At 47.2% G+C, this 23,147-nt stretch overlaps 1 pseudogene; it reads right to left on the reverse strand.

Annotated features, from left to right (window-relative positions):
* Positions 1-22,589, reverse strand: part of LOC123484464 — a 24,437-nt pseudogene extending 1,848 nt beyond the window's left edge.
* Between the last annotated feature and the right edge of the window lie 558 nt (positions 22,590-23,147).

The following is a 23,147-nucleotide window of genomic DNA, read 5'->3' on the forward strand; positions in this document are numbered from 1 at the left end:
TTTTTGTGCATTTGAATGAAAGTTCCAAAGCCAATATTTCAGTTGTGCTATATTACGTAATCTTTATTTGATTACTTTATTATAGTTAATTCCTTAAAGTCATCATTTCAGCTCTGCTCAGGCAGTAGCAGTCAAACAACTATCTAACGTTATCTCTGTTCTCCTCATACTGTCCTGTCTTTAGTCCTCCTGTTTAGCTAGCCTGCCTAAGTATGCTGCAGAGCTGTCTGCCCAAATCATTTGACTAGTTCTTCAAAGTAGATAAGGCATACTGACACAAACTCCATCCCTCTGCCATAGCTGTGTAGGCTACATTCCTCCGTCATGCGGTCTGTGTGCATCTAACCTAACATAGCAGGCGTAAAAGTGTATCCATCTCTGTCCAAGTGGAACAGGCGCAATGGATTATGGTCATTGTAGTTAATTACACGTTTCTGCGCTGAACTAGGTTGAATTTCTGCTTAATGAAAAACTTACAGCCCTTCGGCCCAGCGTCTCACATAGTTCTTGACTTCATTTCTCTAGTGAATTATTTGATTTCTCTCTAGAGAAACGGCACGTTGGGCTCACAAAAAATGTAAATGGAATTCAAGTAATTGAACCGACATCGGTTAATCACTCAGGACTAGTGTGTGTGAGAGCGTTACCCTGCGGATGTTGCTGATAGGGACGTCGGTGAAGGTGCCTGTTGGCGTGGCAACAGCCGGGGCAGGTGTAGGGGCGGGGCCAGCCGTGGAAGGTGGAGCTGCAGCAACAGGAGCCTACACACCATCAGAAAACCAATCCAGTCTTGACTGAACATTGCATCAGAAAACCAATCCAGTCTTGACTGAACATTGCATCAGAAAACCAATCCAGTCTTGACTGAACATTGCATCAGAAAACCAATCCAGTTCTTGACTGAACATTGCATCAGATGTGTCAACAGAAAATGTTTTTATACTAAATTTGAATCAATGGTATGTAGAAAAAACAAAACACATTAAAAAACATAAATGCAGTAAAGTGTGTGAGTGAGAGGTGTGAGTGAGTGAGTGAGAGGTGTGAGTGGTGGTGAGTGAGAGGTGAGTGAGGGTGGAAGGAGTGAGAGTGTGAGTGGTGAGAGTGTGAGTGAGTGTGTGTGGTGAGTGAGAGTGTGAGTGAGTGAGTGAGATGTGTGGTGACTTACGGTAGGAGCAGCCTTGGGGATTTGGCGAAGGTCTCAATGTCTTTCTTGGTGACTCTGCCATCAACGGAGCCTGCAATGTACACACACACAAACAGAACATGCGTCAGAGAGAGGAAGTGTGTGTGTGTGTGTGTGTGTGTGTGTGTGTGTACTCACCGTTGACCTGGGCCAGGTCAATGCCCTTCTCGGCAGCGAGCTTCTTGGCGAGCCCGGGCTTGGCGACACGCCCTTTCCTTGGGGTTGCCGGGGCAACCTGGGGGCTGGACTAAGAGCCGACTGGTGCAGGAGGAGGGGCTACAGTCTAGAAGACACACAGTGTTGTGTATGTTCTGTTATTCTCTAGTCTGTCAGAGAACCATCTGGAAAATGTTTCATTACCAAGATCTCTACAACGCTAGCTAACAAAGTTATAATACAAGATCTAAAACTAACAAGTTATAATACAAGATCTCTAACAATACGCTAGCTAACAAGTTATAATACAAGATCTCTAACAAGTTATAATACAAGATCTCATTAAAACAAGATTACGCTAGCTAACAAAGTTATAATACAAGATCTCTAACAAGTTATAAACAAAGACCTTGTGCCTAGTATAAGTTATAATACAAGATCTCTAACAAGTTATAATACAAGATCTCTAACAACGCTTATCTAACAAGTTATAATACAAGACATCAGAATATTGTGTGTGTGTGCAAATCAATTTAAAAAAATGTCACATGCTTCAGAAACAACAGGTACAGAATAACAGTGAAATGCTTAATCTGTACAACGCTTCCCAACAATACGGAGAAAATAATAACACAATAAATACACAATGAGTAGAGCTGGGAGAGCTTGGACAAACATCCATATCGAGTAGAGCTGGGAGATATGGACAAACATCCATATGGAGTAGAGCTGGGAGATATGGACAAACATCCATATTGAGTAGAGCTGGGAGATATGGACAAACGTCCCTTATGGAGTAGAGCTGGGAGATATGGACAAACGTCCATATGGAGTAGAGCTGGGAGATATGGACAAACATCCATATTGAGTAGAGCTGGGAGATATGGACAAACGTCCATATGGAGTAGAGCTGGGAGATATGGACAAACGTCCATATGGAGTAGAGCTGGGAGATATGGACAAACATCCATATTGAGTAGAGCTGGGAGATATGGACAAACGTCCATATGGAGTAGAGCTGGGAGATAGTGGACAAACGTCCATATGGAGTAGAGCTGGGAGATATGGACAACGTCCATATGAGAGTAGAGCTGGGAGATATGGACAAACGTCCATATGGAGTAGAGCTGGGAGATATGGACAAACATCCATATGGAGTAGAGCTGGGAGATATGGACAAACATCCATATTGCAATAAATTGCCTGAATTGATGTGATAACAACAAATTGAACAATAAGTTTATAACATTAATCAAATCAAATGTAAAGCGCTGCTCTGCGTTCTTAACAGTACTACCAACAAGGCAGGTCCTACAGGCCCTAGTTTTGTCGCACCTGGACTACTGTTCAGTCATGTGATCAGATGCCACAAAGACGGACTTGGGAAAATTGCAAATGGCTCAGAACAGGGCAGCACGGCTGGCCCTTAAATGTACACAGAGAGCTAACATTAATAATATGCATGTCAATCTCTCCTGGCTCAAAGTAGAGGAGAGATTGACTTCATCACTACTTGTTTTTGTAAGAGGTGTTGACAAGCTGAATGTACCGAGCTGTCTGTTTGAACTACTGGCACACAGCTCTGACACCCATGCATACCCCACAAGACATGCCACCAGAGGTCTCTTCACAGTCCCCAAGTCCAGAACAGACTATAGGAGGTGCACAGTACTACATAGAGCCATGACTACATGGAACTCTATTCCACATCAGGTAACTGATGCAAGCAGTAAAATCAGATTTAAACAACAGATAATAATACACCTTATGGAACAGCTGGGACTGTGAAGAGACACACACATAGACACACGATAACATACGCACTATACACATACGTACACATGGATTTTGCTGGGATGGGGGATCCATAATATGGATGGGGATCCATAATAAATACAAATACGAGGTAATAACTTGGTTATATACACGGGGTAGCAGTACTGAGTCGATGTGCAGGGGAAAAGGTAATACACTAGATTTACAAAAGTATGTGGACACCCCTTCAAATTAGTGGATTCGGCTATTTCAGCCACACCTGTTGCTGACAGGTATAGAAAATCGAGCACACAGCCATGCAATCTCCATAGACAAACATTGGCAGTAGAATGGCCTTACTGAAGAGTTCAGTGACTTTCAATGTGGCACCGTCATAGGAAGCCACATTTCCAACAAGTCAGTTCATAAAATGTCTGCCCTGCTAGAGCTGCCCAGGTCAACTGTAAGTGCTGTTATTGTGAAGTGGAAACGTCTAGGAGCAACAACGGCTCAGCCACGAAGTGGTCGGCCACACAAGCTCACAGAACGGGACCGCCGAGTGCTAAAAACCGTTTGTCCTCGGTTGCAACACTCACTACCGAGTTACAAACTGCCTCTGGAAGCAACGTCAGCACAATAACTGTTCGTCGGGAGCTTCATGAAATGGGTTTCCATGGCAGGCAACCACACAAGCCTAAGATCACCATGTGCAATGCCAAGCGTCGGCTGGAGTGGTGTAAAGCTCGCCACCATTGGACTCTGGAGCAGTGGAAACATGTTCTCTGGAGTGATGAATCACGCTCACTATCTGGCAGTCCAACGCTGCCTGCCCGAATGCCAGTTGCCATACCAGGCGGTGATGCAGCCAGTCAGGATGCTCTCAATGGTGCAGCTTGTAGAACGCTTTGAGGATCTGAGGGCCCATGACAAATCTTTTCAGCCTCCTGAGGGGGAAGAGGCGTTGTCATGCCTTCTTCACAGATGTGTTGTTGCCTACCCTCACCACCTGGGGGCGGCCCGCCAGGAAGTCCAGGATCCAGTTGCAGAGGGAGGTGTTTAGTCCCAGGGTCCTTAGCTTAGTGATGAGCTTTGAGGGCACTATGGTGTTGAACGCTGGAGCTGTAGTCAATGAACAGCATTCTCACGTAGGTGTTCCTCTTGTCCAGGTGGGAAAGGGCAGTGTGGCGTGCCATTGAGATTGCGTCTTCTGTGGATCTGTTGGGGCGGTATGCAAATTGGAGTGGGTTACTGGGATAATGGTGTTGATGTGAGCCATGACCAGCCTTTCAAAGCATTTCATGGCTACAGACGTGAGTGCTACGGGTCGGTAGTCATTTAGGCAGGTTAACGTGGTGTTCTTGGGCACAGGGACTTTGGCGGTCTGCATGTAGGGTCGTCTGCTCCGAGCAGGCATCATCACCTCCTCCCTTCATCTTACCCAAAGCTGCCGTCCGGTCCAGACGATGGAAAAACTAACGAGATGTATGTTATCCACGTCCTCGTTCAGCCACGACTCCCAGAAACATAGAATGTTCCAGTTCTTCAGGTCCCGTTGATAGGATAGTTGATGGTCCCGTTGATTATCTGTTCACCAACGTAGTCTCGTCAGGATGCCGCCTCGCCTGCCTCTCACTCTCTTCCACTGCTGACTCCATGTAGAAATTGTTAGTGATCACTGTTCTGATGTCCAGAAGCAGTTTTCAGTCATAGGAAACGCTGGCGGAGACATTATGTACCCAAAGAGTTAAGATCAAGGTTAAAGAAAACACACAATAGAGAATCAGGAACCCGTAAAGGCCTGTGTGTTACCGGTGCTGTGTGTGTGTTACGGTTCTGTGTGTGTGTGTGTTACGGATTGCTTGTGTGTGTTACCGGTTCTGTGTGTGTGTGTGTTACCGGTGCTGTGTGTTTGTGTTACCGGTTCTGTGTGTTTGTGTTACCGGTGCTGTGTGTGTGTGTTACCGGTGCTGTGTGTGTGTGTTACCGGTGCTGTGTGTGTGTTACCGGTTCTGTGTGTGTGTTACCGGTGCTGTGTGTGTGTTACCGGTGCTGTGTGTGTGTGTTACCGGTGCTGTGTGTGTGTTACCGGTGCTGTGTGTGTGTGTTACCGGTGCTGTGTGTGTGTGTTACCGGTGCTGTGTGTGTGTTACCGGTGCTGTGTGTGTTTTACCGGTGCTGTGTGTGTGTGTTACCGGTGCTGTGTGTGTGTGTTACCGGTGCTGTGTGTGTGTGTTACCGGTGCTGTGTGTGTGTGTTACCGGTGCTGTGTGTGTGTGTTACCAGTGCTGTGTGTGTGTGTTACCGGTGCTGAGGCGGGGGGAGGAGCGGGATGTGGGGTGGAGACTTCAGCTCCTGCGGTCTCTACGTAGTCGCTGAAGGCTGCGATGTCACTCTCCTTCTCCACGATGATGCAGAGAGGAGCGCCCAGTGGAACGTCACGCGTTCCCTCAGACACCATGATCTTAGCCAGGTAACCCTCTTCCTGCACCTCAAACCCTACACACACACACACACACACACCACACACACACCACACACACACCACACACACACACACACACACACACACACAGTTACAATTGATATCACACTGTGTGTGATGTGTGTGTCTGAGTGTTGATACAGTGTGTGTGTGTGTGTGTGGTGTGTGTGTGTGTGGTGTGTGTGTGTGTGTGGTGTGTGTGTGTGGTGTGTGGTGTGTGTGGTGTGTGTGTGTGTGGTGTGGTGTGTGGTGTGTGGGTGTGTGTGTGTGTGTGTGGTGTGTGTGTGGTGTGTGTGGTGTGTGGTGTGTGTGGTGTGTGTGGTGTGGTGTGTGTGTGTGTGTGTGTGGTGTGTGGTGTGTGTGGTGTGTGTGTGTGTGTGGTGTGTGTGTGTGTGGTGTGTGTGTGTGTGGTGTGTGGTGTGTGTGGTGTGTGTGTGTGTGTGGTGTGTGTGTGTGTGTGTGGTGTGTGTGTGTGTGTGTGTGTGTGTGTGTGTGTGTGTGTGGTGTGTGTGTGTGTGTGGTGTGTGGTGTGTGGTGTGTGGTGTGTGTGTGTGGTGTGTGGTGTGGTGTGTGTGTGTGTGGTGTGTGTGTGTGTGTGTGTGTGTGTGTGTGTGTGTGGTGTGTGTGTACTGACCGATGGTAGCCTTGTCCGTCTCTATCTCTGCCAGTAGATCTCCTTCACTGAGTTTCTCTCCAACCTTCTTCTCCCAGCGCTGCACCGTCCCCATCGTCATAGTAGGAGACAGCGCTGGCAGACACACCTAACACACACGGACATGTTTGGATGGTTTAGTAGGAGACAGCGCTGGGAGACACACCTAACACCCAAGGACATGTTTGGATGGTTTAGTAGGAGACAGCGCTGGGAGACACACCTAACACCCACGGACATGTTTGGATGGTTTAGTAGGAGACAGCGCTGGCAGACACACCTAACACCCACGGACATGTTTGGATGGTTTAGTAGGAGACAGCGCTGGCAGACACACCTAACACCCACGGACATGTTTGGATGGTTTAGTAGGAGACAGCGCTGGCAGACACACCTAACACCCAAGGACATGTTTGGATGGTTTAGTAGGAGACAGCGCTGGCAGACACACCTAACACTAACGGACATGTTTGGATGGTTTAGTAGGAGACAGCGCTGGCAGACACACCTAACACCCACGGACATGTTTGGATGGTTTAGTAGGAGACAGCGCTGGCAGACACACCTAACACCCACGGACATGTTTGGATGGTTTAGTAGGAGACAGCGCTGGGAGACACACCTAACACCCACGGACATGTTTGGATGGTTTAGTAGGAGACAGCGCTGGAGACACACCTAACACCCACGGACATGTTTGGATGGTTTAGTAGGAGACAGCGCTGGCAGACACACCTAACACCCAAGGACATGTTTGGATGGTTTAGTAGGAGACAGCGCTGGCAGACACACCTAACACCCACGGACATGTTTGGATGGTTTAGTAGGAGACAGCGCTGGAGACACACCTAACACCCACGGACATGTTTGGATGGTTTAGTAGGAGACAGCGCTGGCAGACACACCTAACACCCACGGACATGTTTGGATGGTTTAGTAGGAGACAGCGCTGGCAGACACACCTAACACCCAAGGACATGTTTGGATGGTTTAGTAGGAGACAGCGCTGGGAGACACACCTAACACCCACGGACATGTTTGGATGGTTTAGTAGGAGACAGCGCTGGCAGACACACCTAACACCCACGGACATGTTTGGATGGTTTAGTAGGAGACAGCGCTGGGAGACACACCTAACACCCACGGACATGTTTGGATGGTTTAGTAGGAGACAGGCTGGGAGACACACCTAACACCCACGGACATGTTTGGATGGTTTAGTAGGAGACAGCGCTGGCAGACACACCTAACACCCAAGGACATGTTTGGATGGTTTAGTAGGAGACAGCGCTGGCAGACACACCTAACACCCACGGACATGTTTGGATGGTTTAGTAGGAGACAGCGCTGGGAGACACACCTAACACCCACGGACATGTTTGGATGGTTTAGTAGGAGACAGCGCTGGCAGACACACCCTAACACCCACGGACATGTTTGGATGGTTTAGTAGGAGACAGCGCTGGCAGACACACCTAACACCCAAGGACATGTTTGGATGGTTTAGTAGGAGACAGCGCTGGCAGACACACCTAACACCCACGGACATGTTTGGATGGTTTAGTAGGAGACAGCGCTGGGAGACACACCTAACACCCACGGACATGTTTGGATGGTTTAGTAGGAGACAGCGCTGGCAGACACACCTAACACCCACGGACATGTTTGGATGGTTTATAGGAGACAGCGCTGGCAGACACACCTAACACCCAAGGACATGTTTGGATGGTTTAGTAGGAGACAGCGCTGGGAGACACCACCTAACACCCACGGACATGTTTGGATGGTTTAGTAGGAGACAGCGCTGGCAGACACACCTAACACCCACGGACATGTTTGGATAGTTTAGTAGGAGACAGCGCTGGGAGACACACCTAACACCCACGGACATGTTTGGATGGTTTAGTAGGAGACAGCGCTGGGAGACACACCTAACACCCACGGACATGTTTGGATGGTTTAGTAGGAGACAGCGCTGGCAGACACACCTAACACCCAAGGACATGTTTGGATGGTTTAGTAGGAGACAGCGCTGGCAGACACACCTAACACCCACGGACATGTTTGGATGGTTTAGTAGGAGACAGCGCTGGCAGACACACCTAACACCCACGGACATGTTTGGATGGTTTAGTAGGAGACAGCGCTGGCAGACACACCTAACACCCACGGACATGTTTGGATGGTTTAGTAGGAGACAGCGCTGGCAGACACACCTAACACCCAAGGACATGTTTGGATGGTTTAGTAGGAGACAGCGCTGGCAGACACACCTAACACCCACGGACATGTTTGGATGGTTTAGTAGGAGACAGCGCTGGGAGACACACCTAACACCCACGGACATGTTTGGATGGTTTAGTAGGAGACAGCTGGCAGACACACCTAACACTCACGGACATGTTTGGATGGTTTAGTAGGAGACAGCGCTGGCAGACACACCTAACACCAAGGACATGTTTGGATGGTTTAGTAGGAGACAGCGCTGGGAGACACACCTAACACCCACGGACATGTTTGGATGGTTTAGTAGGAGACAGCGCTGGGAGACACACCTAACACCCACGGACATGTTTGGATGGTTTCTGATAACAATAATTGGACTGGTCGGGGACTTCAACGAATTTTAATTGAAAGTGTTTAGTCCAGGAAAATGTATAGTGTGTGTGTGTGTGTGTTGGCAGGGAGCTGCCAGGTGTATGTGTGTGGGCAGGGAGCTGCCAGGTGTATGTGTGTGGGCAGGGAGCTGCCAGGTGTATGTATGTGTGTTGGCAGGGAGCTGCCAGGTGTATGTATGTGTGTGGGCAGGGAGCTGCCAGGTGTATGTGTGTGGGTAGGGAGCTGCCAGGTGTATGTGTGTGGGTAGGGAGCTGCCAGGTGTGTGTATGTGTGTGGGTAGGGAGCTGCCAGGTGAATATGTGTGTTGGCAGGGAGCTGCCAGGTGTATGTGTGTTGGCAGGGAGCTGCCAGGTGAATATGTGTGTTGGCAGGGAGCTGCCAGGTGTATGTGTGTGGGCAGGAGCTTCCAGGTGTATGTGTGTGTTGGCAGGGAGCTGCCAGGTGAATATGTGTGTTGGCAGGAGCTGACAGGTGAATATTGTGTGCTGGCAGGGAGCTGCCAGGTGTATGTGTGTTGGCAGGAGCTGCCAGGTGTATGTGTGTTGGCAGGAGCTGCCAGGTGTATGTGTGGGCAGGAGCTGCCAGGTGTATATGTGTGGGTAGGGAGGCTGCCAGGTGAATATGTGTCCTACCTTCATGTGTGGGTAGGGAGCTGCCAGGTGTATGTGCTGTTGGCAGGGAGCTGCCAGGTGTATTGTGTTGGCAGGAGGCCGGTGTATGTGTGGGCAGGGAGCCGCCAGGTGTATGTATGTGTGTGGGCAGGAGCTGCCAGGTGTATGTATGTGTGTTGGCAGGGAGCTGCCAGGTGTATGTATGTGTGTGGGCAGGGAGCTGCCAGGTGTATGTGTGTGGGTAGGGAGCTGCCAGGTGTATGTGTAGGAGCAAGTATATGTGTGGGGTAGGGAGGTGCCAGGTGTAGTGTGTGGGTAGGAGCTGCCAGGTGTATGTGTGTGGGTAGGGAGCTGACAGGTGTATGTGTGGGTAGGGAGCTGCCAGGTGTATGCTGTGTGGGCAGGAGCTGCCAGGTGTATGTATGAGTGTGGGCAGGGAGCTGCCAGGTGTATGTATGTGTGTTGGCAGGGAGCTGCCAGGTGTGTGTATGTGTGTGGGGCAGGAGCTGCCAGGTGTATGTGTGTGTGTGGGCAGGGAGCTGCCAGGTGTATGTGTGTGGGTAGGGAGCTGCCAGGTGTATGTGTAGGGAGCTGCCAGGTATATGTGTGTGGGTAGGGAGGTGCCAGGTGTATGTGTGTGGGTAGGGAGCTGCCAGGTGTATGTGTGTGGGTAGGGAGCTGCCAGGTGTATGTGTGTGGGTAGGGAGCTGCCAGGTGTATGTGTGTGGGTAGGAGCTGCCAGGTGTAGTGTGTGGGTAGGAGCTGCCAGGTGCAGTGTGTGTGTGGTAGGGAGCCGCCAGGTGTATGTGTGTGGGTAGGGAGCTGCCAGGTGTATGTGTGTGGGTAGGGAGCTGCCAGGTGTATGTGTAGGGAGCTGCCAGGTGTATGTGTGGGTAGGGAGCTGCCAGGTGTATGTGTGTGGGCAGGGAGCTGCCAGGTGTATGTGTGTGGGTAGGGAGCTGCCAGGTGTATGTGTGTCCTACCTTCATGTGTGTGGGCAGGGAGCTGCCAGGTGTATGTGTGTGGGTAGGGAGCTGCCAGGTGTATGTGTAGGGAGCTGCCAGGTGTATGTGTGGGGGTAGGGAGCTGCCAGGTGTATGTGTGTCCTACCTTCATGTGTGTGGGCAGGGAGCTGCCAGGTGTATGTGTGTCCTACCTTCATGTGTGTGGGCAGGAGCTGCCAGGTGTATGTGTGTTGGCAGGGAGCTGCCAGGTGAATATGTGTCCTACCTTCATGTGGGTGGGCAGGGAGCTGCCGGGGGTGACAGTGGGAGGAAGAGGAGGGGGCGTGGCAGCTGCAGAAGGGGAAGAGGAAGCAGCCAGCTTGTCCAACGTCAGGTCCTTAAAGGCTGGGATCAGATCAGCGCTGATGACACACATACACAGGTTAGAACACACAAGCACAAAACACACACAGGGTAAAATATACTCAAACACACACACAGGGTAAAATATACTCAAACACACACACACAGGGTAAAATATACTCAAACACACACACACAGGGTAAAATATACTCAAACACACACACACAGGGTAAAATATACTCAAACACACACACACAGGGTAAAATATACTCAAACACACACACAGGGTAAAATATACTCAAACACACACACAGGGTAAAATATACTCAAACACACACACAGGGTAAAATATACTCAAACACACACACAGGGTAAAATATACTCAAACACACACACAGGGTAAAATATACTCAAACACACACACAGGGTAAAATATACTCAAACACACACACACAGGGTAAAATATACTCACACACACACACACACACAGGGTAAAATATACTCAAACACACACACACAGGGTAAAATATACTCAAACACACACGTACCTGTCGACAGTGATGCAGATGACTGAGCCCACGGAAACTCCAGTTCCTTCAGCTACCAGGATCTTAGCCAGGTAACAGTCCTCCAACAGCTCAAACCCTACGGTGGCCTTGTCAGTCTCCACCTAACATACATACAGTTAGCCAGGTAACAGTCCTCCAACAGTTCAAACCCTACGGTGGCCTTGTCAGTCTCCACCTAACATACATACAGTTAGCCAGGTAACAGTCCTCCAACAGTTCAAACCCTACGGTGGCCTTGTCAGTCTCCACCTAACATACATACAGTTAGCCAGGTCTGTGTTCACTACATATGAAACAGAGGAACACAAACTCAAGATAAAGAGGGGAAGAAAAGAGGAGGGGAAACCGTTTGAATGAATCCGACCATCCTCCTTCACACCTCACTCACTAAACTGAAATAGAAACCATCATCAAAGTAACATTCAAAGGATCCATTTATCTATATTTACTGAACAAACTCACTATAATTATGATTAAGTTGAAACATCTGAGAATTTCCTGAAATTATTTTTTTAAACTGTCAAACCACGTTGTGATCTTAAGGTGGAGTTTTGCCAACAACCGTCACAAAATGCTTTGCAAAGGATAGTGCATCTTTATACACCGTGGTAGGATCAGGGTTATACACCGTGGTAGGGTCAGGGTTAGACACCGTGGTAGGGTCAGGGTTATACACCGTGGTAGGGTCAGGGTTAGACACCGTGGTAGGGTCAGGGGTTAGACACCGTGGTAGGGTCAGGTTAGACACCGTGGTAGGGTCAGGGTTAGACACCGTGGTAGGGTCAGGGTTAGACACCGTGGTAGGGTCAGGGTTAGACACCGTGGTAGGGTCAGGGTTAGACACCGTGGTAGGGTCAGGGTTAGACACCGTGGTAGGGTCAGGGTTAGACACCGTGGTAGGGTCAGGGTTATACACCGTGGTAGGGGTTATACACCATGGTAGGGTCAGGGTTATACACCGTGGTAGGGTCAGGGTTATACACCGTGGTAGGGTCAGGGTTATACACCGTGGTAGGGTCAGGGTTATACACCGTGGTAGGGTCAGGGTTATACACCGTGGTAGGGGTTATACACCATGGTAGGGTCAGGGTTATACACCGTGGTAGGGTCAGGGTTATACACCGTGGTAGGGTCAGGGTTATACACCGTGGTAGGGTCAGGGTTATACACCGTGGTAGGGTCAGGGTTAGACACCGTGGTAGGAACTAAAGCAGTTCTAGTATCTGAATCAGGAAGTAAGGGTTAGTATCAGAAGCTCAGCGATCACGTCTCTCTGTGTGTGTTTAATAACGGTTATCATCTCCCTGTGTGTGTTTCTGTGTGTTATTTATGGTATGTGGACACCGGCTCATTCCAAAATCATGGTCATTAATATGGAGTTGGTCCCCCTTTGCTGCTATAACAGCCTCCACTCTTCTGGGAAGGCTTTCCACTAGATGTTGGAACATTGCTGCAGGGACTTGCTTCCATTCAGCCACAAGAGCATTAGTGAGGTCGGGCACTGATGTTGGGCGATTAGGCCTGGCTCGCAGTCGGCGTTCCAATTCATCCCAAAGGTGTTCGATGGGGTTGAGGTCAGGGTTCTGTGCAGACCAGTCAAGTTCTTCCACACCGATCTCGACAAACCATTTCTGTATGGACCTCGCTTTGTGCACGGGGGCATTGTCATGCTGAAACAGGAAAGGGCCTTCCCCAAACTGTTGCCACAAAGTTGAAGCAAAATAGTGGATTCGGCTATTTCAGCCATTCCTAACGCAAACCCTGGTATGTGTGTAGTCACCTCAGCGATCAGGTCTCCCTCTGTGTGTGTGTGTGTGTGTGTGTGTCCCTCATTGTGTGTGTGTGTGTGTCCCTCATTGTGTGTGTGTGTGTGTAGTCACCTCAGCGATCAGGTCTCCCTCGTTGATCTTGTCTCCCTCCTTCTTCTCCCAGCGAGCGATGGTTCCTGTCTGCATAGTGGGGGACAGAGCAGGCAGCTCCACCTAACACACACACACACACACACACACACACACACACACACAGACACGTTAGAATGATGGTTCCTGTCTGCATAGTGGGGGACAGAGCAGGAAGCTCCACCTCTCACACACACGTTAGAGCAATGGTTCCAGGGACACAGCTAGCTAGCTGGTTAACTACCAGGGACACAGCTAGCTAGCTGGTTAACTACCGCTGCTCACAGGGACACAGCTAGCTAGCTGGTTAGCTACCGCTGCTCCCAGGGACACAGCTAGCTAGCTGGTTAACTACCAGGGACACAGCTAGCTAGCTGGTTAGCTACCGCTGCTCCCAGGGACACAGCTAGCTAGCTGGTTAACTACCGCTGCTTCCAGGGACACAGCTAGCTAGCTGGTTAGCTACCGCTGCTCCCAGGGACACAGCTAGCTAGCTGGTTAACTACCGCTGCTACCAGGGACACAGCTAGCTAGCTGGTTAACTACCAGGGACACAGCTAGCTAGCTGGTTAACTACCAGGGACACAGCTAGCTAGCTGGTTAGCTACCGCTGCTCCCAGGGACACAGCTAGCTAGCTGGTTAGCTACCGCTGCTCCCAGGGACACAGCTAGCTAGCTGGTTAGCTACCGCTGCTCCCAGGGACACAGCTAGCTAGCTGGTTAGCTACCGCTGCTCTCAGGGACACAGCTAGCTAGCTGGTTAGCTACCGCTGCTCCCAGGGACACAGCTAGCTAGCTGGTTAGCTACCGCTGCTCCCAGGGACACAGCTAGCTAGCTGGTTAGCTACCGCTGCTCCCAGGGACACAGCTAGCTAGCTGGTTAACTACCGCTGCTCCCAGGGACACAGCTAGCTAGCTGGTTAGCTACCGCTGCTACCAGGGACACAGCTAGCTAGCTGGTTAGCTACCGCTGCTACCAGGGACACAGCTAGCTAGCTAGTTAGCTACCGCTGCTCCCAGGGACACAGCTAGCTAGCTGGTTAACTACCGCTGCTCCCAGGGACACAGCTAGCTAGCTGGTTAGCTATCGCTGCTACCAGGGACACAGCTAGCTAGCTGGTTAGCTACCGCTGCTACCAGGGACACAGCTAGCTAGCTGGTTAGCTACCGCTGCTACCAGGGACACAGCTAGCTAGCTGGTTAGCTACCGCTGCTACCAGGGACACAGCTAGCTAGCTGGTTAACTACCGCTGCTCCCAGGGACACAGCTAGCTAGCTGGTTAGCTACCGCTGCTACCAGGGACACAGCTAGCTAGCTGGTTAGGTACCGCTGCTCCCAGGGACACAGCTAGCTAGCTGGTTAACTACCGCTGCTCCCAGGGACACAGCTAGCTAGCTGGTTAACTACCGCTGCTCCCAGGGACACAGCTAGCTAGCTGGTTAGCTACCGCTGCTCCCAGGGACACAGCTAGCTAGCTGGTTAGCTACCGCTGCTCCCAGGGACACAGCTAGCTAGCTGGTTAGCTACCGCTGCTCCCAGGGACACAGCTAGCTAGCTGGTTAACTACCGCTGCTACCAGGGACACAGCTAGCTAGCAACCACTGCTACCAGGCACTTTGTCACTGACTGCTACTCCAGATAGGTGGTGAATGACAGCTAGCTAGCTACCCTATTCCTTCCCACAGCTAGCTAGCTAGTTTAGCCAACTAGCTAACAAGCCAACTCCACTGACATCACTTGCTCCTGATTGACCATATTAGCTACAATCAAAACTAGACTATTAGCTAGCAAATTATTATTTTTTATTAACAAACGTCAACAAACAAAAGAGGAACAGTCATATATTAAAAGGCATACATACAAACCGCCAGGAATCCTACACAAACAAATCATATTCTTTAATAATACTACAGGTTTTTCATTTTAGTTCATGTTATTGTTTCAATTCATTTATAAAGAGAAAAATGTTTATGTTTTCAATAAGACCATTTGTGAATATGAAATGTTCCTATTATTACCTATTAAATATACTACATCCTTATCAATATCAGAATTTCTGAAATAAATAATTCTCAAAAGCATTAAATTGTACAAGATGTCCAGTTTTCTTTGTAACAAAGTTCTGTATGTCAATGATTTTTTTATTTTATTTTTACTATAAACACAGGTAAAAACAAATGAAAAACTGTCTCCTTCTCCAATAATCACAATTATAATCAGTTGTCATGCCCTGACCTATAGAACTCTTGTTTGGTGAGTCAGGGTGTGGAGATCTGTTTAGGTTCTAGTATGTCTATTTCTACGTTGCAGTGCTAGGTTGTGTGTCTAGGTTTGGCCGGGGTGGTTCCCAATCAGAGGCAGCTGTCGCTCGTTGTCTCTGATTGGGGATCATCCTTAGGTAGCCCATTGCCTACTGTGTATTGTGGGATCTTGTTCCTGTTAGTCTGGTGTGTGTATAGCCCTTTGGACTTCACATTACGTTGTTTTCTTGTTTTGTTTTATGTTTATTGAGTGAATAAACATGTACGCTTTTCACGCTGCACCTTGGTCCGACCAATCTCTCAATGTTCGTGACATCAATATACAGCTTGAATCTTTCCAAAACATGTTTCACAGGATAAATTCTATGTAACATTTTAAATAAAACTTCCTTTACCTTGTTACTGATTCAGTATATAATATATAATAATAATAATATGCCATTTAGCAGACGCTTTTATCCAAAGCGACTTACAGTCATGTGTGTATACGTATGTACAGTGCATTCGGAAAGTATTCAGACCCATTAACTTTTTCCACATTTCGTTACAGCCGTATTCTAAAATGGATTCAATAGTTTTTTCCCCTCATCAATCAACATACAATACCCCATAATGACAAAGCAAAAACAGGTGTTTAGACATTTTTGCAAACTTATTTAAAAAAACAGAAATATCACACTTACATAAGTATTCAGACCCTTTACTCTGTACTTTGTTGAAGCACCTTTGGCAGCGATTACAGCCTCGAGTCTTCTTGGGTATGACGCTACAAGCTTGGCACACCTGTATTTGGGGAGTTTCTCCCATTCATCTCTGCAGATCCTCTCAAGATCTGTCAGGTTGGATGGGGAGCGTCGCTGCACAGCTATTTTCAGGTCTCTCCAGAGATGTTAGATCGGGTTCAAGTCCAGGCTCTGGCTGGGCCACTCAAGGACATTGAGACTTGTCCCGAAGCCATTCCTGCGTTGTCTTGGCTGTGTGCTTAGGGTCGTTGTCCTGTTGGAAGGTGAACCTTCGCCCCAGTCTGAGGTCCTGAGCGCTCTGGAGCAGGTTTTCATCAAGGATCTCTCTGTACTTTGCTCCATTCATCTTTGCCTCGATGCTAACTAGTCTCCCAGTCCCTGCCGCTGAAAAACGTCCCCACAGCATGATGCTGCCCCCACCATGCTTCACCGTAGGGATGGTGCCAGGTTTCCTCCAGACATGACACTTGGCATTCAGGCCAAAGAGTTCAATCTTGGTTTCATCAGACCAGAGAATATTTTTTCTCATGGTCTGAGAGTCTTTAGGTGCCTTTTGGCAAACTCCAAGCGGGCTGTCATGTGCCTTTTACTGAGGAGTGGCTTCTGTCTGGCCACTACCATAAAGGCCTGATTGGTGGAGTGCTGCAGAGATGGTTGTCCTTCTGGAAGGTTCTCCCAGATCTGTGCCTCGACACAATCCTGTCTCGGAGCTCTACAGACAATTCCTTCGACCTCATTGCTTGGTTTTTGCTCTGACATGCACTGTCAACTGTGGGACCTTATATAGACAGGTGTGTGCCTTTCCAAATCATGTCCAATTAATTGAATTTACCACAAGTGGACTCCAATCAAGTTGTAGAAACATCTCAAGGATGATCAATGGAAACAGGATGCACCTGAGCTCAATTTTGAGTCTCATGGCAAAGGGTCTGAATACTTATGTAAATAAGGTATTTATGTTTTCGCATTGTCATTTTGGGGTATTGTGTGTAGATTGATTAAATTGTATTTTTCCCTCATCAATTTTAGAATAAGGCTGTAACGTAACAAAATGTGGAAAAGTCAAGGGGACTGAATACTTTCCGAATGCACTGTATAGTCCAAATACGGACTTTTAGCACTTGGTGGTCTATACGAACTTCCTACGAGAATAGGCTTTAGGCGAGGCAGATGAACCAGTAGCCATATTACTTCAACATCATCTGACATGAGATCCTCTCTCAGCCTAACAGGAATATGACTCTGGACATACAGGACATGGCAACATCCTCTCTCAGCCTAACAGGAATATGACTCTGGACATACAGGACATGGCAACATCCTCTCTCAGCCTAACAGGAATATGACTCTGGACGTACAGGACATGGCAACATCCTCTCTCAGCCTAACAGGAATATGACTCTGGACGTACAGGGCGACAACTCCTCCATTTACATGTATAGCTTTTCTATATATTCTTTACCATGTATAACTACTACTGCATTATCAAAGGAATGATCTAAGTTGCTAGCCTAGCGCGGTTTTACTGTTTCTTCTACTACCACACTGTTATCTGGCTGCCGTTCATTACTACCACACTGTTATTAATCACTACTTGTATTTGTGAGAGGTGTTGACATGTAGAATGCACAGAGTTGTCTGTTTGAACTATTCAGACACCCATGCATACCCCACAAGACATGCCACCAGAGGTCTCTTCACAGTCCCCAAGTCCAGAACAGACTATGGGAGGCGCACAGTACTACATAGAGCCATGACTACATGGAACTCTATTCCACATCAGGTAACTGATGCAAGAAGTAGAATCAGATTTAAAAAACAGATAAAAAATACACCTTATGGAACAGGGGGGACTGTGAAGCAACACAAACATAGACACATGCACACACACACACGATAACATACGCACTATACACACACGTACACATGGATTTTGTACTGTAGATATGTGGTAGTGGAGTAGGGGCCTGAGGGAACACAGTGTGTTGTGAAATCTGTGAATGTATTGCAATGTTTTAAAAATTGTATGAACTGTCTTAATTTTGCTGGACCCCAGGAAGAGTAGCTGCTGCCTTGGCAGGAACTAATGGGGATCCATCATAAACCCCAGGAAGAGTAGCTGCTGCCTTGACAGGAACTAATGGGGATCCATAATAAACCCCAGGAAGAGTAGCTGCTGCCTTGGCAGGAACTAATGGGGATCCATAATAAACCCCAGGAAGAGTAGCTGCTGCCTTGGCAGGAACTAATGGGGATCCATAATAAACCCCAGGAAGAGTAGCTGCTGCCTTGGCAGGAACTAATGGGGATCCATAATAAACCCCAGGAAGAGTAGCTGCTGCCTTGGCAGGAACTAATGGGGATCCATAATAAACCCCAGGAAGAGTAGCTGCTGCCTTGGTAGGAACTAATGGGGATCCATAATAAACCCCAGGAAGAGTAGCTGCTGCCTTGGCAGGAACTAATGGGGATCCATAATAAACCCCAGGAAGAGTAGCTGCTGCCTTGGCAGGAACTAATGGGGATCCATAATAAACCCCAGGAAGAGTAGCTGCTGCCTTGGCAGGAACTAATGGGGATCCATAATAAATAAAAATATAAATAAAGCAAAAGGTTTGTTTTCAAGACAGAATGGTTTTAGTAGAAGGATGGCCACTCCAAGAGAATAAGGTAGTTGCTCCTTGCTTGGGGTATTCGGGTATGAATCACATTCACCCCCGTTTTATAAGCCACAAGCATATGAATGAGTTTCACCAACGCCTCTTTTGTCCTTGGAAGTCTCAACTTCTATCATCTCAGCAACAGTTTGGTAATGTCCTGACTCCATGTTGCTAGCTATGAAAAGCTTAGCTAGCTAACGTTAGCTAAACACGCTGAAACTTTTTGATAGCTAGCTAGCTTGTTCGTTGGAAATAGTCCAACATATTTCTTCCAAAAGGCTTGTTGTGTGTGTGTGTGTGCGGTCGACTGGTAGCCATAGGCTTAACTTCAGAAAACATTTTAGCCTAATGTTGAAAGGCTGCGGATGTATTGATTGATTTATTGAGAGGGAAACAGAAAGCACGTCTGTGTTCCTGAGAGTCGTAGCTTTCAGGAATGGGGTCATAATATTTTGTTTCTTAAACTGTTCAAACGCTAGAGCCAAATTCATATGAAGAAAAGAGAATCAACATGCCACATGGGCACTAGAAACCATGCTATAGACAACCCCCATAGTGCTATAGACAACCCCCATAGTGCTATAGACAACCCCCATAGTGCTATAGACAACCCCCATAGTGCTATAGACAACCCCCATAGTGCTATAGACAACCCCCATAGTGCTATAGACAACCCCCATATTGATCAAAGGGTCTAAATCATCACAACTCAACTCTTCTAGATAAGATCCTAATAAACCCTTGAGACCATCCTAATTACCAAATTGGAAATCGTCACTAAATGGCTCAACTCTGCAGCTTGTCAACATGGCAGCTCTGCTCCTCCGAAACAGGAAACAGGAAACAGTCTCGTACGTTGTCAAAAAGGTGAGTTTCTAAAATTCAATGAATGCAAAATGCTCATTAGATGTCCAGAGACAAAAAGAATGAATTGTTGGCGAAGTATAGCCACTCAAAAAATTACATTCAGAGTCTGGATCTCTTTAGTACATTTACATTATTTAGCAGACGCTCTTATCCAGAGCGACTTACACATTGGTGCATTCACCTTATAGCCAGTGGGATTTTAATTTTTTGGGGGGGTAAACTGCCCATCTTAACTGTAATATATCTATTGACATGAATGAGAGTCAGGAGTTACTGCAACTAGTGTTGGCATGATATGCAATGCATTTTCAGACAGGTTGAACAACGACCATTTTCTCCAAAGTATTGTTAGTGTGTTATTATTTGCATGGAGTGAGTATACTCTGGTGGGATGTTTTAATACACTGCTCAAAAAAATAAAGGGAACACTAAAACAACACATCCTAGATCTGAATGAATGAAATAATCTTATTAAATACTTTGTTCTTTACATAGTTTAATGTGCTGACAACAAAATCACACAAAAATTATCAATGGAAATCAAATGTATCAACCCATGGAGGTCTGGATTTGGAGTCACCCTCAAAATTAAAGTGGAAAACCACACTACAGGCTGATCCAACGTTGATGTAATGTCCTTAAAACAAGTCAAAATGAGGCAATAGTTGAACAAATTAATTTCTTCCAAAATGAAGGAGCAGCTAGCTAGTTTAGCCTACTCAAACACCCTGTACAAACAGAGGGATGCTATTTTAGCTAGCTGGCTATGACTATCCAACACAACACTGGAACTCTTCAAAGGCAAGGGAAGCTTTTGGTTTTACTAATTTATTGCCACCGGGGCCCGCCGGTGTAACTGCTTACTGACTGTACACTGTAATGTTACTGCATGATTGTAGTGGGTTTACTAACAAGTTAGTTCTATTAGCTATGTTGACTATGACGTTACTTTAGCTAATATGGGGACAGCGATGTAGGCTGTGTGTAGCGGTTATGATATGGTTTGGCTTGGAATGTTTTTTTCGCCTGGTCACATACAGCTGATGTGTTGTTCATTGAAGTCCACAAGTGAAGGGAAAAGGTGAGAGGAGGAGAGTGCATAGATGCAAGAAGGAATAAGGAATACAACGTGGCTGCTATGAAAGTGTTTACACGTGATCAGGGGTGTATTCATTCCGCCGATTCTGTTGAAAATAATAATCTTAAGCAAATGGAACGAAACGGGGATAAATATACCTGAATTTGTCCAATAGAAACTCTCGTTTGCAACTGTTGGACTAATGAATTCACCCTAGACCAGCTAGATGCAGGCAAGAGTGTGCAAGGCGGTATTGAATGTGTCATTGTCTGTCCATGTGTCTGTCACCTCAAATGTTTCATTCATAGTCTAGGTTGTAGCAACCTCATGAAGGGTATTGGGAAAATTAGAGTATCATATAGTAGCCTAAACCTATCGCTGTTACATTGAACTGGGTGGAATACGAATGACAGTCATCCAATATGCTGTAATAGAAATAAGGCCATGCTCATGAATAAATAAAAAAAGTGTCCTCCCTCATCTTAAACGGCACTGACCGTCACTGGTTGAAACTGTGCTGTTTGCACCCTTTCTGACCTATGTTACATATATGTAACATATGTAACATTGTATAACTATTGGCAAGAGTGTTCAATAAAAAAATGTTATTTGGGTCTCCTTGGGCGATCCTAATCACTGCTTAATTTACATGTAAGGAAAACTGAAAGGGTTAAAGTTCACTGACAGACAATTCATAACAATTTCACTGGCTTGCATGGCAATAATGCTGCATTTTTTCCGGATACATTTGGGTCGGATACATACCCGACCCAATTTGGATCCCATTCTCTCACCTCGGACATGTTTTGGGTAGGATCTGGTCCACCTCGGATCGGATATTGATTTTAAAAAAAGAATTTACAGGATCCTGTGGGGGTCATGTAGGAATTTAACGTATCCAATTCGGTTCGGATCTTATTTCTGGGATCCGAGAAGACCTCTAGTCATAGCCCACACAAGTACAAAGTTAACTAGTTCGCTGGCTAACAAGCTAACGCTAGCTAGCTACCTCACTAAGGTTACCTTCTGGTGCGGCGGTAGGTTGTAGAAGCGCTGGGTGCCGCTGGCGGACATGGGGGCTTGCAGCAGGGCCTTTCTGCTGGCGAACACCACGGTGTTCAAACTACCTCCATTACAAACAGTCCTTGACCGGACAAACCCGTGGTAACGCCTCAGATGACAAGGTCCCGGAGAGGGACGAGAGCTCACGGCAGGCCCAGGAAGTGCACCGCGGCACCGGGGAATCGCCGAAGAACTCCTCAGCCGCAGGACGAGACGGAGCATTTCGCCTTGGTTAGTTTTAGTCACTAAATACCTTTTATTTTCCGGTGGAGCTACTCCGGTTCTGGAATGGCTGATAGCAATAAAGTGTCCTTCAGTCACCCGAACCAGCCCAGGCAGCTATCTGCTCACTTTCCAATGACCTCTCTGATCACAACACAACACAACGCTTTACGGCTCTCCTTCCCCCGTCTTAAACTAGGTTGCCAGGTTGGGTCAAAATGTAATTTCAGCTGATGTAGCACCAACTCTCTCAAGTCATTTCATGTGCACTCTGTTTTTTGAGCTGTGTCATAATTACTTAATCAGTATGACATTGCGATCAATATAGCCACGTTTTTTAACAAGTTATTTAGATAACATCATAAGGCCCGCCTCTACCAGTGTTTGTCAGGTAGTCGCAGTAAGATACTATAATAATTCTAAAAAGAAACCCATCGTTAAATTGGCAACCTTGAGGACTCGGTCGACTGTCGTAAAAAGATCGCAAAGCGGCTGCTCTGAGAGCTCTGCAGTTTGGTAGGAGCACCACCTGGGGGCGCTGACAGACAGGCTGGTTTGATGTAGTCAATTGAGTACCACAGTATACAAAACCTAGCGGTAAAATCCGGAAATGATTCTAATCGTTTTTCCGCCATTCATTTTTCCGTAGGGGACTTTAGAACTACTTCGTATAATTTTTTTGGTATAATTTAAAAAAAAAAGTTTAATTTTATTTCACCTTTATTTAACCAGGTAAGCCAGTTGAGAACAAGTTCTCATTTACAACTGCGACCTGGCCAAGATAAAGCAAAGCAGTGCGATAAAAACAACAACACCGAGTTACATATGGGGTAAAACAACATAAAGTCAAAAATACAACAGAAAATATATATACAGTGTGTGCAAATGTAGCAAGTTATGGAGGTAAGGCAATAAATAGGCCATAGTGCAAAATAATTACAATTAGTATTAACACTGGAATGATAGATGTGCAAGAGATGATGTGCAAATAGAGATACCGGGGTGCAAATGAGCAAAA

The sequence above is a fragment of the Coregonus clupeaformis genome, unplaced genomic scaffold (genome assembly GCF_020615455.1).
Source record: "Coregonus clupeaformis isolate EN_2021a unplaced genomic scaffold, ASM2061545v1 scaf0324, whole genome shotgun sequence".
Lineage (NCBI taxonomy): Eukaryota > Metazoa > Chordata > Actinopteri > Salmoniformes > Salmonidae > Coregonus > Coregonus clupeaformis.